We start from the raw sequence: 15159 nt of genomic DNA, 5'->3' as shown, positions 1-15159 counted from the left end.
TTCTCTACCTCTTTAATCTTCAGTAGCATGCAGCCAGTCTGAAAGATTCTTCAAGTCCAAACTTCTTATTTTGCTTGCTGATTATTTTTTGTAGCACTTCTGATATCATAAATAGGATTGGGGTCTGAAACTTTCAAGAATTTTATTATCGTAGGCACAAAATGGCAAAAGCATACAAATCTCCTTTTTGTCCCTTCAGACATGCAACTTCCCTGTTTAAAATGTCTGTTCAGCTCACTCTACCTTTTTTTCAGATTGTTACTCAGTTTGACTTATTCCAAATCACTATGAGCACATATACTGAAACACAGAAGAAAACTTTGCAGCCATAAGGAGACATTATTTTAGTTTATGCTTTGTATAGCCTAGCTGTTTGGTCTTTATGTGCAGAACCCATTAGCTTCCACTAAGCTGTTTCCACTGGATGAGTCGTCCATTCATTTATTATTACACCCATTTAGAATGTAAGGACCTTAACCAATGTCATGTGGTCAAAAGGTTTGTTCTAAAAGGGCGATTCATTAACGCTGGGCAATCAAGAAAAGGAACACGGTCTGACTAAGCAAAAGTCAGTAGATCAAGCAAGCAAAGCCAATAACAAAGAGGATGAAGCAAAAATGTCACACTTTGTTTGGATGAACAAAATAGAAACGTGTGTTATTGTTTTTTGCTGATAGATTGCTCATATTGTATTATGAGTAGTACAAGTCAAGTACCCGTACACCAGACAGAGTCTCCGTATATTACATAAAGAATGGTTCATATCAGGTAGTCTATTATACAAAAATGTATTTTTCAAGAATTCAGTAGCAAGGAAAACATAGATTAAATCAGGAAATACTAACTGTACAGTACATTATATATTAGAACCAATGATGTATTACATGCCAATTAAATACTCAAAAGAGTAACACTTAAAAACATAGACTGCATAATTAGGGTTTTATGCTATACTTATTATGGACTTATTGGTGAGTTATTGCTGCCTACAGCATGATGTATTATGTGCCTTATGCTGTCTTAAGTGATAATTAGCCACAAACAAGTACATAATAAATCACCTAACAATAATTCACTATTCTAAAGAATTCAAGATAAATTACTAAGCTACTTTAACAGGCAATGGTCTGAAAGAAGTCTGAAAAATACAAGACACTAATGCTTAGGCGGGTTGGCCAGCTGTACAGAAAAAGTTAGCTGTGCAGACAAGACACAAAGGAGAACTGCTCAGAGAATCGTGATGTGGCAGCTTCTGGCTTTTGAGTTCAGAAGCTTTTAGTGCAAACACAAAGAAGGATGAGTCAGTTGTGATATTAGCGACTTTTATTTGTGTGTTTTAGCCTAATCATGTTTGGTTTATGAATAACAAAGGTGTGTTTCATTAGAGTTATATTTTCTTTGTTTATGCAATGCTACATCTTGTTCACTGACCGTTACCAATAATGACATCTTCAGATGTGATGATAGAGAAATGGCAATGACCAAACACTACTTTATCCATCAGTGGATAGCATACAATAACATTTTTAAAGCCTTTGCTTTAAATAGTTACCTGCATTTCCAAGTAGATCCTAGCATTAGGTTTCTGTATTTTGGTGATAACTTCTTTCTAAATTTGACCTTTATGTTTCTTTTGCTATTTTGGTTTCTGGTTACTTGGTTTTCACCTATTGCTTTTCTCTAACCATGTTCTTTGGATGAGTTATCATCTCTTGCTCTTCTTGTGCTCATGTCATCAGGCACACCATTGTGTCCTTAACAGCAGTAAAGTTGACAGCTGGCAGCTCCACAAGCTTACAAAAGCACTAGATGGATTCTGTTTTTCTGAGCTAATGACTGCAAAAAAAACTGAATTGCCAAAGACCTTCTAAGCTTTCACTCACATAGGGATTGTAGCAAAACTGTAAACTTATGGGTTCAGTGCCAGAACGTCTTAACAGCCACTGCTTAGAGAGAGGTGGATGAATTCTAAGAACTACTGTGTGACCACTCAAGAAGCGACAGCAACCTTAAACTTTTTAGGAGGTCATTCAACAGTGCAGAAGGGCTATACAGTATTCCTCTTACAGTAGTATTGCTCTCCATGAATCTTCTTCGTTTACCAGTCTGATTCTTGTGTTCGCAACATTTCCTTCACTTATTTACCTTACATGTCATCACCTACAAACCTTTCTATTGCTGTAAAGAGGTGGAAATCTAAAGGAGCAAGTTCTAGGTTGCAAGGAAGATGGAGAAGAACATTCCACCCGGGGTTTGCGGTTGTTTCCTGTGTTTTCAGATTTGCTGTCATGCTGAAGGAGGATCTCCATAGTATTTTTGTGAGGTCAAACTACTTAAACAGATCTGTTACTGTTTAAGAGTTTTAAATTGCTGATCTAAGTTAAAGGTATGACTATTAGGATTATTTAACAAAATCATCCCTTATTCTGTCCCCAAAAACTAGTGACCATGACTTTGCTTATTGAAGAGTTAACCCTAAACCTCTTCTGCAGAGGAGAATTTGGGTGATACTGTTCCATTTACTGTCTTTTTTTTCTTTGGTTTAAAGTGAGAGATCCATGCTTTCTACCCATGATGACAAAAAGTTTTCATCCTCAGCCTTGTAACAGGAGGACAAATCTGAACACACCTCTTTTTTCACAGTATTATTACGGAGGACTAGGCTTTATGGAACTCAGTGTGCACACACCTTTGAATTTCTTACACCATCAATAATGTTGTTCATTCCTCCCTTGGATACTGAGAGGTTGGTTGCAGGCTTTCTGGTCATAATCCATTGTCCTTCTGTGACGATGCGGGTTCGGCTCCATGCTCCCATCTGCTGTCTGGGAGCCCTTGAATCCATCACCGTCGGTAATGTTACCAATGAGCTAGACAGTGAGGCAACAACATAGCAAGGGGATGGTACAAAAGTGCTTTTATGTATAAACAATCAAAACAAAGTATTCAAATAAATAAAGTGCAGTGAGTCAAATTCTTCATTAAATAAATAATCCATAAAAGAAATGTGGAGGTTTGAAAACAGTACAAAAACAATCCTTTAAAACCGAGGTTAAAACAATGCTGGAAGCAGTCCTTTAAAATACAATTAAGAGCCCAGTGCTTCTTTACCCTAGCGTCTCTCCTGCTTCACCCGTCTGGGCCCCGCAGCAGGCGAGACGCTCTCTCTGCAGCTGTCATTCACTCCTTTTCAAACAGGTCTGGAGGCCTCCTGATCCTGGCTTCGGTTGCGCACTCATCCCAGACTCGAGACTTGGTATCCTTGATGACCAGGACGCTCACATCAAGGACTTCTCCACCAAGCCTCCCGACTCCCATTACCTTCCCAGCCTTACGTAGCCAGTCACCCTTCACTGGTCACTCCCACTACTCAATCACTCAGCGGGAGCGACCACTACTACAACTCCCGGGTGTCGGCCTAACACCCAGGCTTCCGTACAGCTGCCTGCGAGCATTCACTCACTCGCTGGCTCACCCGCACCGGCTCTTTCTCTCTCTCTCCTGCTCCGTGCTCTCCAGCAACCTCCATCTTTCTTCCCTTTCTTGTTCTACTCTTTCATTTTGTTTTTAGCCGACTCGCACTTCTACTTATCGAGAGGGCATAGCAGCTGCAGCAAATTAGCAGCTCCAGGAACAATCACGGATGTGGGCAGTCTCTCACCTGTGCACTTAGGTGAGAAATGCCCACACCGCAGATCGCCCTGAGACCCACTGCAGCCACAACCACCATGCCCCCTCGCTAAGCCTCGAGCGTGATTATTTATTTATCTAAAAACTGGCCTTTGCTGAGAGCTGTGGACCTGCTATACCACACCTTCTCAGAATAATTCTTTACTACATTAAAGCAACACTGGAGTGATTTCTGTTGTCAGCTGGCCAGAGAGGGGTATTGGCCTTTCCTCAGAACCTGTAATTCATGAAGGCTGGCACTGCTTTCATGAACAGCAATGTCTCCATAGTCTATATACATTTTTAATCTGCCTGTAAATGTCTGTTTCTGAATCTTATCTGGCACAGGAAATTCAATAAGAGTTCTCTGTTTAAAACATATATCACCGTATGATTGTATTTTAACTCTTTTAGGGCGGATGTTGACTTTTGTTGACAGGAGGGGTTGAAGGCGAATGTCGACAAAAGTCGACATCCAGGGATAGGGGGCGACAATCAGCTGTTAATGGTGACAAATCTCACTGTCACGTCACAGGCATTCCCTCTGTGCTTGGAGGAATGCTAGACTCGTTGACTCAGCAACTAAACCTTGCGTGTGCGTGAGTTGCGAAATGTAAAACAATGGCAAGATGGCACCGACATGTGAAAAGGGAGCGAAGCGAGTGCAGAAAAGAAAACACTCGGCAGACGATGTTTTGCGCATTATCGCGGAGTCGGACTCTTGATTTTTCAGAATCGGATTTTATTGGCAGTGATCAGGAGATCGAGCAAGAGAGTGAGAAGCAGGCATCAGCTGATCAGACACCAGCCGATGCCGCGCCAGCGGATCTGCTGCCAGTTGAGTGCCTTCGCGCAGCCGATGCATCTACGGCAAGGTTCGCATGGGATAAATACACAGACATTGATCCGTTGAGAGCCGATCTGGCTACCGGAGTTTACAAGACGGCATGGCTTGCTGTTGGACACGACAGATCACCAGCTGCTGTACTTCAGGCTGCTCCCTCCTGATGCTGCTTTTCAGCTACTGTCAGACGAGACAAACAGGTAGGCAGAGATTTTTTTTGAATCGCGGGCTGCGTTTGCATTGCATTCTAATTTTTCAAAGTGGAAACCCACAACGAAAGACGAGATGAAGCGCGCTGTGGCATTACAAATAGAGATGGGACAGAACTGGTGATATAACTTCAGGGAGCATTGGTCCAAACGTGTTTTGTCCCCTGGTGGCTTAGGTACGTGCTGCTGCAAAGTTTTATTCACTTCTGTAATAAACAGAAGCAAATCCCATGGGGTGAGCCAGGCTATAATGCCATACATAAAGTTCATAAAGTTTCAGAAGATGAAAAGAGGTGACAATACGGTTTTCATGCAGGCAGAAAACTTGGTGGCAGTGGCATGGCACGATGGCAAATGGGTGACTTGCCTCTCTACAGTACACACTAACAATATATGTGAGAAAATGCAGCAACAGACAATTGAAAAATAGGCACCAAAGCAACAGATATTGTAAGGAGTGCAATGTGGCAATGACTGAAATTGGCTGCTTTGAGCGAGATCAGGCTTTGCTGTGTAAAATGTATGTGATATGTATGTGAAATCATAGAGTATGCAGGCTCATACAACATGCAAGACAGTAACATTTGTCAAAAGTAAATATTTTTTGTTGATTTGATATGTTAAACAATTGCTTTGTGTTCTTTTTTAAAAAATGTTAGTTTTTGGAAAAATATTCAGCCCTGGGAGAAAAGAAACAAAAAAAAATTAGCCCTAAAAGAGTTAAAGGCAAAATTGTTTAACACTAGAATTACCAGAGCCTACGAAAAAACTCTTGGATCTGACCCACCTTAAATCTCTTCACACCTCTCCATCAATGTCTTTTGTCCTGTAAATATGTCAATAAGCAGCAAGCAGCCTACTATCACATCCCCCCACTGCCGCACAGTTTTCTCAGCTCAAGTCTGTTTACCTGCGTGTCAGTTGCTTAGAGTTGTATAGAGTGAGAAGTCAAGAAAAATGACACCTTTTATAAATACTATATGGTTATTTGGAACACATGCATTTCATGTGTGTTCCGTGCCTACGACAATCTATATAAATACATTGTTAAAACAAAAACGTTTTTCATGTTTTAGTAATAATTGACAAAATGTAGACATGACGTGTTTAATGTGTGAAGCCTGAAGTACGGTGGCCCGGAGGGGCAAAGCGTGAAAAAAACACACACAATAAACATTAACAAAAAACACATAAAACAAATTAATAAAAAACACATAGAACAAATTAACATGAAACACATAGAACAAATTACCAAAAAACACATAAAACAAATTAACATGAAACACATAGAACAAGTTAACATTAAACACATAGAACAAATTAACACGAAACACATAGAACAAATTAACAAAAACACATAAAACAAATTAACATGAAACACATAGAACAAATTAGAAAGAAAACGGAAGTGGACTCTCAAAACGGAAATGACATAGTTTTTAATTTACCAGAAAGGAGAAAAAGAAGAAGACCTGCACTGGTGGTATTTTTGAAGATACAGAAACATTATCATTTTTGTCACATCAGTCTCGTTTTTTAGTATAGTTTCAGCGATTGGTTATAAAGCAAGCCTTGCGTTGGTATTTCATAGTTTTAAGGTGTTTTCAGTTCGTTCCAACATTGTTTAAAATAACAATGTTTTGTCCTTTTTGTGGCACAAATCTTCGGTTAAGAACAGCATATTGCCATAACTGCAGCCGCTCTCAAAGTGTATTGACAAGCGTTTTAGAAAATGATTCAGGTATGTTATGTTTTTAATGGCATACTATATATTAGACTTAAACTGACTGCAAGTAAATGGTAGTGATATATGCATAAGTTAATAACCATTGGGCATATTGTCTAAAGTTGCAAAAATAACATTATATATCGCGCTTATTCAAATTCAGTGACGTAGGGAGCCTCAGTATGTCCCGACAGCACTAGGCTAAAGTCCAAAAGTTTTGGACGAGATGCCAGTCCATTTTAGGGCCCATTCAATCACTTTTAGAAGTAATTCTAACGTTGAAGAGGTAAGCGAGTTATCAGAAATAAATGAAAAACGGGAAACTTTGTAAATTTGTAACTTTGAAACTTTAAAATGAGCAATAATATATGATTATTATATAATGTCGTTTCATTTTTTATGGGTTACTGTGCACTAAATATCCAGCCACACTAAATAATATACTGTTTTTTAATAGGTGTTGTAAATACCACAGACGTGTCTGATTTAATATATGAATATTTTCGAAAAGGTCACAAGTACGATGTGATTTTAGATTTCCTCAAGACGCATCATGGATTCAGCATAAGTCTCCGGACTCTGAAAACAAAATTAAGACTGCTTGGTCTTTCGAAGCGAGGCAATTTCACTTCTTTACAGGTAGTCCGTTCCACGATTCAAAGGGAACTACGTGGACCTGGACAGCTGTTTGGTTATCGGACAGTGTTTCAGATTTTAAAACAAAAGTATCAGTTGCGAGCTAGAAGAAGTGATGTAATGAAGCTTATGTCAGAAATGAATCCCTGTGGAACTCGAGCAAGGAGGATCCGAAGGTTTTTCCGAAGAAGTTATCATTCTTTGGGGCCTAATTATGTTTGGCACGTAGATGGCAATGATAAGTTAAAACCATACGGTTTTGCTATTAGCGGGTGCATTGATGGATTCTCGAGAAAAATATTATGGTTGACATGTGGCCCAACTAATAATAATCCAGCAGTAGTGGCATTTAACTATATGAAGCTCATTTATGACCTTCGAGTTGTTCCGATGCGATTGAGAACAGATTGTGGAACAGAAAATGGAATAATGGCAGCAATGCAATGTGCTCTGAGGTCGCATCACAGTGACCGTTTTTCAGGAGAAGCAAGTCATATTTATGGGACATCTACATCCAATCAAAGAATTGAATCCTGGTGGGCACAGTACAGAAAACAACGGTAAGCGCATTATCTTTATTTTAATTAATGCGCCGCACTTGATATAATTTAAACATTTACGAGTATTTTATTATCATTTTGTTTCGTATGTTTATAACATATGCTTTCTGTTAGTTCACAGTTCTGGATGGACCTTTTCGAAGATCTGAAAGACTTGGGCCATTTCAACGGCAGTCATGAACACAAATGTTTGCTATGCTTCTGTTTCACTGATATCCTGCAGAAAGACCTTGAGGAATGCAAGCAACTATGGAACCAGCATAGAATCAGACCTTCCAGAATGTCTACGTGCCCCCCAGGAATTCCCAACGAATTGTTCAGTTTGCCTCACAGGTCTAGTCCCTTTTGAATTATCTTTTATGTAAAGTTGTGTAGGTGGCGTAGTGATGATCATCGTTTCCGCATTACAGTTTAAGGAGATTTTGCTCCAAATCCATCCTATATGTGCGCGCGAGTGTTGCGTTTGATTGGCTGGCAACAGGTACAGTTGTTATTTGTGCCTTTCCCAGCCTTGACGATCATATTTATTCACAGCAGTCGTCGCTTTCAAAAGTTGTGCTTTTTAAAGTACAATATTAGTAAAGCCATAACCCAAGCTGTTGCCCATCATAGCTAAAATCAAAAACACACTTATATCATTATAAGAGTCTTAACCAATACGAGATGGTTTTGCCTTAAAAGGAGGCAAGACAAAATCGACTGTTTTGATAACAGTGCAACACAGTTGTTAAAACCGTCACCTTTAGATTCAATGTGAGTGGTTTCAGGTTTCTCAAGCACCGAACACAAGGGAGTACTTGGAACGGTTTCTCGAACACCTTTTATCGGTGAGAAGGCAGTTACACTCGTGAGAATAGCATTTCTAGACTCTCACTGGCTTTCTCGAAATGAGTGACACGCGTGAATGTGTGTGAGAATCGGCTTGTTCGTTTTACAATATTATGAAATTCACTAGGAATGAGACCTTCCTCAGTAAGCCGTTCAGTTACCAGAACTTGCAATGCACTGACAGCCAAATAGCGTATAGAATCATGTAGTGATTATATATTTTCAAGTTTATTGTTTGAATGTCCATCAGGGATGCCGCTTGATTTAACGTTGCTTTGGCACTTTCTGCAGTGGTTAGCTGCTTGAGGGATCTGGGAGAACGGAAGAGAATAAAAATGAAAACTGGAGCTTTTTTTGCGGCTGCAATAATAAACCGCTACAAGCATCTACTCACGCCTGTCTGTTTTCTGTGTCTCTAAAGTGGATCAAACAATGCAGCCTTTCACAGTACTCTATAGCATAGCCCTCGATCAAAGAAGGTCAGTAAAATAGTGGAATACAAACATTTTAGGTTTATTAAGTCTTAAACGGTTACTTAAATAATGTGAGAGTTCATTTGACACTGGCACTTTGCAATGTGAGGGGTTTCATATTAAGCCTGCTTAACGACACACAGATTTGATTAAACCCCTCACTGACGAACCTCGATTCTGCGTTTGTAGGAAAAGATTTGCTTCCCTGTGATGGACTGACGCCATGTACACGGATTGTTCCTGCCTTATTGTGGTTCTTTAAATTGTATCTATATATTCTGTTTTAAACAAATACACACCTTTTTGGTTTTATAGCATAATAATTTATGCTGTTGTTTATACAGACTATGCACATTCAAACTTTGTTTTTTTAACAAGAAAGTTGGCAACATTTGTAGTTATTGTGTCATTTATCAACATTTACCAAACATGTTCTGATCATTTAGCAACTTTCAGGCTTTCTTGTCCACTGAGCAAATTAAGGTACTGGTCCTAATTTATTTTTTTAGTATCAGTTTTAAGTATATATCATATTTTTAAGCAAAGATTTAATTTTGCCATTGAATGTTTATATTCCTATATTATAGGTTTTGGTCAAGGGATTGTGGTTTTCACGTTGCACAGCAGCAGCTTCAGGACCTGAGGGACCAATGTGAAACTGTTGGTCTTTGTGGAGATGAAGATATACAAGATTACCTCACATATGTGAAAGAACAATATGACCTTCAAACACCACAAGTCTGGGAAGATGCCCTTGATTTATTCTTTAAATTGAAGGAAAAGACAAATGTTTGATAACAGCAATACAGCAGATGCAAGCTTTCAAAAAAAGCAAAACATGTATAAGTTAAAAAACACTTAGATCAGTTTTGTTAACTTGTGCAAAAAAGTACTATGGCAATCCAAATTAACATTTAGAGATATCTCAAAATGAGTTTCAGATATCTTAAAATGTAATTTACTTTTTAAAATATCTGAAACTCACTTTAAGATATCTTAAAATAATTTCCTTCACATTTTAAGGTATGTGCAATACATTTTGAGATATCTCAAATGCATTTCAAGATATCTCAAATACATTTTCAAATATCTCAAAATAATTGTGTCAGATAATTTTCAGATATCTTAAATTGACCTTTTGTGCATTTTAAGATATTTTAAATGCATTTCAAGATAACTCAAAATCATTTCTTGTAAAACTGCCTATTATTTCAATGGAACTTCTTGTTTATTACAAGATATCTTAAAATGTATTTGAGATATCTTGAAATGAGCAGGAAGTGATGTTGAGATATCTGAAAATGTATTTTCAGATATCTCAACATAACTTCCTGCACATTTTAAGATATCTCAAATACATTTTGAGATATCTTAAAATAGACAGGAAGTCCCATTGAAAGAATAGGCAGTTTTACAGGAAATGATTTTGAGATATCTCGAATTGCATTTAAAATATCTTAAAATGCATTTCACATATTTCAAAATGTACAGCACATCATTTCAAGATATCTTGAAATCTATTTGAAATATCATAAAATGCTTTTTAGATTTCTTAAAATAGATGCATTTTTAGATATCTGTAATTCATTTTGAGATATCACTAAATGTTAATTTGGCTTGCCATAAAGTACAGAAATTTTGACTGAAGAACTTCAATCTGTTAACCACCAGCAGTAACAATAGCTTAGAACAATGTATACTTTGTATGTGCAAAATACTTCATTTATATTGTCAACCTTATTAATAAAACAGTCAGCCAACATCAATAAATTGCCTTTCAATTAAACAGCATTTTGCATTTAAAGATAAACAAATTGTTGATCAATAAAGCCCAAAGCCTGGAGAATTCAAAATTCCAAAGCTAATATGAAATTTGAAACTGTCATATGATGAATGTAGTGGCAAGCATAATGTATTGCTGCAAGTGTTGGCAGTTGGAAACGGGGAATTATCATGCAGGAATTTTATTGTTGGCCTTGACTCAAATCCCAGTGGTGGAATCATCTTCAGTCCTGTTGCAAACATGACAATATCTTCTAAAGTTGGATCTGTAGACGAGATGTTACCTTAGGAGGACAAAGGGAACACAACAGAAATATCTTTTAATGATGTAACATCAAGGTAGGTTAAAGAAATATTCTAACCAAAAAATTATAATTTCACAAATAATTTGAGTTTTTATGTTTTGATATTGTTTGCTGTTGGTCAGCATTAATCCATTTGACTCCTATTTTAGCAGCAATTTCCTTACCTTTTTTCTCCATAGAAACATGAGATTGAAATTCTTTTCTGTGATAACTACATATAACACTGAGTAAAAAGCAGCTTTTTAAAATCACTTTTGATTTAAGTATTACTTTAAACAGAGAACAAAAACATGCCTAATTATGACTGAACAGTACACTGAACAATACACTAGTTCTGATGTTAAGACAATATATTTACTACTTCTTACACAATTTTATTGCCAATTATGATAGTAGTTACTTCTAAAACCATCAAGTACTACAATAATAGATATAATTTTTTTGAAAACATCTAAGAAAAGTTTATTTATGAATTTGTTTGCTCTGTAATCTATGGTGCATAAATTCCTTCAAATTAAAATCTGCACAATTTGAGTTATTAAAATTAGATAACTTTAATATGTAGCACAATAAACATATCTTTCTATGCCTTTGTATAAGAATAGAAAATCACTGTTTGGCACCTTCAATATCTAGCAGATAATCTGCCCAGTAAGATGCTATCCTTCCTTCTTCGCGTCTCTTGTTGCTACCCGCCACACTAAATTCAACTCTGAAGATGCTTTCAATGAGCTCAGAGCTGAGACTTTGAGTACTGAAGCACAAATAAGGTTCAAACGCTGATGGACTTTCTATAATTTTCTGAAGCACATTGAGGGTTGACAATCCATCTTTGAATCTATTAAAAAAATAGTTGTCACTGTCATGTTTCATACAATATACAGTAAATGTATCTGCCCATTTTAGAGAATCAAAAACCGCTCAGGATATTTACTTAATTTTATGGTGTATGTACCTTTCAATGCATGCAGCATTTCTTGAAAAGAGGTACCATTTTAAAAAATCTTGCACAACACTTTCTCTCTCTCCGATGTCTTTTATGCTATGAAGACATCCAGCCAAAAGGAGCACTGTGCTGTGTTTTGCCATGATGTCTCTCAGGATTGACAAAGATGTGGATGACACTATCTGTTTTTAAAAAGTACACTCCATTAAACTCCATTTGTAAACAATAGTTTTACAAAATTTCCATTACTGATATAATGACAATTTATTAATCAAATTAAATTAAAACTCTTACCTCCTGAAGCACATTCTGAATGTCTGGATCTGTGACATCTTGAATAGATGGTGAAACATCTGTTTTACCACAGATACACTCTAGAAAATGTCTGGAGAAAAAGTGTGGAGCAGGGCCACCATGGACAAGTGACACAGCAATTATTCTTCCAATGATGTAATACTCATCCTTGGCAAGTCCTAAAAGTAGACAAAATGGTTTTACCATCTATTTTGTAACTACCTTTGAAATTAAACACACACACGCTCAAAGAAAAACCCAATTAATATATAATACAAGAGCAGGTGTCCATCGATTTTTCTTGTGTGGTATATTCCTGCATCCTTCCATTGTCTACTCACCCTCTACTGTATATACAAGGGGTTAGCTGATTTGTGTGTTTTCTGTAAAATGTTGAAGTTATGTAACATTCTTGTTTATCATAGCACCAGAGAGTGGCAACTTGTTGCATGTTGTGTGGACATGCAAGTAAGAATTTCACTGTACAATTTCACTACAACAATACAAAATTCCTTTATCCTGTCTTTGCCTCATCAGGACTGACTTAAAAGAATTTATGAGGTTGGAACAATAAGGTGATGAAGAAGTATTTTCATAACCAAGATTGGCCGTGTTAATATGAGGTATACATAAGGTAAATACAAGTTTATATGAGTCTGGTACAACAGGCATGACACTTTCTAGAAAGGGTCAAGAGAAAGATGTAATGCTCCCCTCCATCGCCCTTGTTATTGCATATCATTCTAATATTTGCAGTGCTGTTAAGACCAGAATGTCAGGCATAACTGGGATATTTGTTAATGGAAGACCTAGAAATTGGGGCTTTTGAAAGTCAATAGAATTACTTACATTATTTATGTCTACATTTGTCTCACACTTGCTTGTCAGGCAACTTGCATTGCACCTAAGCCCTATCTGTCATCCCTTACTATCTAGAGGCACTCACCAGCAAACACCACCTCCATATCTCGTTCCTGCAGTGGGTGAAAGTGTCCTCAAGGTTTCAGGGGTATGTTCCATCACATCAAGGTGAGGGTCACCAAGTTGTTTTAAAAGGTCTTGACTCACCTCTTGCTTGCAAATTTTATGGATGGGATTGCACAGTATTGAATTTGGGCAACTGAGTATTGCATCTGCACTGTTTGAAGATCGTGTTGTCTTCTTGACTTTGATCTCTAGCACACGCTACAGTGGTTTATGTCTTAGTGTTACATTGTTGAATTCTAGCATATTGGTGTAGCATCCATTGATGCTATTGTTCTGTATTTTTATTTTTGTTTTGATATTGCCTTTTTTGTTACTTTGTGATGTCAACATGCTGTCACTTTGTATATTTTTAGATACACAATCTGCCATTTTTAAATTTACCATGTGATTGTGGCTGTATTATCATTTTCACTGTCATACTACCACCATCACAAGTTTGCAGTAGTGCTGATCAGCGAGTGTACAAGTTTCTGCATAGTCAAATGAAAATGTGTGCATGTAGAAAGTTTTTTTTTTTTTGTTATATAAGACTCAGAACCTTTGCTGATTTACTGACTAGGCTTCTGGATTGTGTATTGGGCTTTAGTAATTTGATTAGTTGCTTTCCTGGCTTTAACCTCAACTCCTTTAAGATTTAGATTATTTAATTTTATATCCTGGTCCTTTTGGAACTCTGTTTCTCAGAATGTGCCCTTCTCTTTTTTGGCATAACATACATAATAACAATTAAGAAATAGAACCTTCTAATCTGAGGCTGTGGTTCATTTTCCAGAATGGAGTGACTTGCTCTTTGCATGACCCAGGTGGAAACGTTTAGACATCCTGGGCTCTTGTTCATATGTAAGGCGAGGTGACTGCATGATTTAGAAATCATTCTTACAAATGATGGTGTTGTAAAAAGGAAGTTAGATCTTTGTGAAATCTTCTAATTGGCCATCTTACCAGTTTACATCTCCATCATTGACTTTTGAGTAGGAGTTATGGGTACTCAATGAAAGTCTAACACTTGACTACGAGGCCTACTGCTTCTCTGGATTGAAAAAAGGGCCAATTCAGAGTAGTTTGGGAATTAAGTGAAGAGAGAGGGAGTAAGTTAGTATGTTACACTTTTTCCTCAGTAAATGGTTATTGCAAGTAATGTATGGAAGTACTGTAGGTGTACAGAGAATCTATATTAAATTAGACATATATTTGAAACAAAACTGTGTTTCACAAAAGTTTCAAACATAGATTGTATAACTCACTGAATACATTTTAAACAGTAACTGAATAGCCACAAGCAAATGACAAATGATTAATTACATTTTTAAAACTACAATAAATGACTATGACAAATCCTCAAACTGAGTACAGCAGTTTATATTTGGAGTATCATGCTTCATTAGTAAGGGTTACCCAGTAAATAAATTGTACCTGCCTGTACTGTCACATCGCAAAAATTTCTCATTCTCTTTCCCTTCAAGTAAACTGTGTCCTTTTATGTGACACATCAACAACTGTAGAAATTCCCTTTTTGGGCCACCTGCATCAATTCCATCTTCATTTACACCGTAATCATCTGTAAATTTCACCAGCATTGTGTAAGTCGGATCATAGGACTGTCTCTTAAATCCACGCAGGGCTCCTTCCCAAAGATCTCCTCTGTTAATATTGAATCTTGAAACTTTATTAGGTAGTATTTGCATGGCCAGATCAGTCAAAATTGCTTTCACATCAACTGATGGATCTTTAATACTTTAATAAAAAAAAAAAAGTATAATTATGGGTTGCATTTACTAATACATTCATCAGCCTAGAACAATCATGCACGTGTGGACAACCGCTTGTGATTAATATTGAAAAATACTATCCAACAAGATGGCAGCACGGTGGCGCAGTGGGTAGCACTGCTGCCTCACAG

At 37.2% G+C, this 15159-nt stretch overlaps 1 long non-coding RNA gene across 1 annotated transcript; it reads right to left on the bottom strand.

Annotated features, from left to right (window-relative positions):
* Positions 1-11675: 11675 nt before the first annotated feature.
* Positions 11676-12347, bottom strand: LOC114656715 (uncharacterized). Its single transcript, XR_003717067.2, has 3 exons — positions 12273-12347; positions 11988-12160; positions 11676-11870 (listed from the first exon to the last, which is right to left on the bottom strand). It is a non-coding gene; the product is annotated as an uncharacterized LOC114656715 (long non-coding RNA).
* Positions 12348-15159: the final 2812 nt, after the last annotated feature.

The sequence above is a fragment of the Erpetoichthys calabaricus genome, chromosome 1, assembly GCF_900747795.2.
Source record: "Erpetoichthys calabaricus chromosome 1, fErpCal1.3, whole genome shotgun sequence".
In the NCBI taxonomy this organism is placed as follows: domain Eukaryota; kingdom Metazoa; phylum Chordata; class Cladistia; order Polypteriformes; family Polypteridae; genus Erpetoichthys; species Erpetoichthys calabaricus.
This window is presented reverse-complemented; position numbering and strand designations above follow the sequence as displayed.